Below are 1,272 nucleotides of genomic sequence, written 5' to 3'. Positions count from 1 at the left end.
AGGTAGAAAGATAAAATGTATCCGGAGCGATAATGGTGGTGAGTTCGTCAATAATGTTTTTGATGACTATTTAAAGGCACATGGGATCGCTAGACAGCTGACTATTCCACACACTCCCCAACAAAATGGAGTTGCAGAACGAGCCACCCGCACGCTAGTAGAAATGGCTAGGTGCATGTTGCTGCAATCGGAGTTGGGTGAGGCTCTATGGGCTGAGGCGATAAACACTGCGGTGTATCTGAGGAACCGATCAACGAGCAGAGCATTACAAAGCAAAACCCCTATGGAAGAGTGGACCGGAAAAATACCAGCAGTGAGCCACTTGAGGGTTTTTGGTGCCATAGCAGTGGCATTGGAAAAAGGAGCCCATAAAGGCAAATTCGAATCCAAAGGAAAGGAATATCGTATGATTGGATATTCAATAGCGGCTAAGGGTTACCGTCTGTTTGACAAAGAGAAGCGGTGTGTGATCGAGAAGCGAGATGTCCTTTTTGATGAGTCTGGTAGTTTGGTAAATCATGGAAATACCATTGAGTTCCAGTTTCCCGCAACTGATGACCCGGAGCCGCAGAGTGATTCGAATGCACGGGAAGGTGACGATACAGAACCCGTGGGCAGCAGCGACGACTATGGACGGCCAAAGATTGTTCGGACGGGCAGACCAGGGCGCCCGAAGAAGCAATACAATGTACTTGGCGTGTTGATGGCTAGCGACGTCGAAATTCCCAAGTCCTATGAGGAGGCCATCAATTCGCAGTATTCTGCAAAGTGGGAAGAGGCAATGGGCCTGGAGTACAAGGCGCTACTTGCAAATGAGACATGGAAGCTGGCTGACTTACCAAGAAATCGCCGGTGTGTGGCTTGCAAGTGGGTGTATTCCCTGAAACGAGACGTCTCTGGTAGAATTGAGCGCTTCAAGGCACGACTAGTAGCAAAGGGGTGTTCGCAGAAGTTCGGAGTGGACTACTTCGAGACTTTTTCACCCGTGTGCAGGCTCGAGGGTGTGAGGCTCATTTTGGCATTGGCAGCAGAGATGCAATTGTACTTGCATCACATGGACGTATGCACGGCGTACTTAAATAGCGAGCTAAAGGATACTGTGTACATGAAGCAGCCCCAAGGGTTCACAGATGCTGCTAATCCCGACCCAGGTGTTATTGCTGAGGAAGGCAATATACGGCTTGAAGCAGTCAGGCAGAGAGTGGAACTCCAAGCTCGACGGTGTTCTAAAAGACTTGGGATTTAAGGCCTGTATAATGAACCATGTCTTTA

The 1,272-nt window shown here is 49.0% G+C and overlaps 1 annotated feature.

The window, feature by feature from the left end:
• Positions 1 to 1,272: part of a mobile genetic element that runs on past both edges of the window.

The sequence above is a fragment of the Drosophila melanogaster genome, chromosome Y (genome assembly GCF_000001215.4).
Source record: "Drosophila melanogaster chromosome Y".
Taxonomy (NCBI): Eukaryota; Metazoa; Arthropoda; class Insecta; order Diptera; family Drosophilidae; genus Drosophila; species Drosophila melanogaster.
This window is presented reverse-complemented; position numbering and strand designations above follow the sequence as displayed.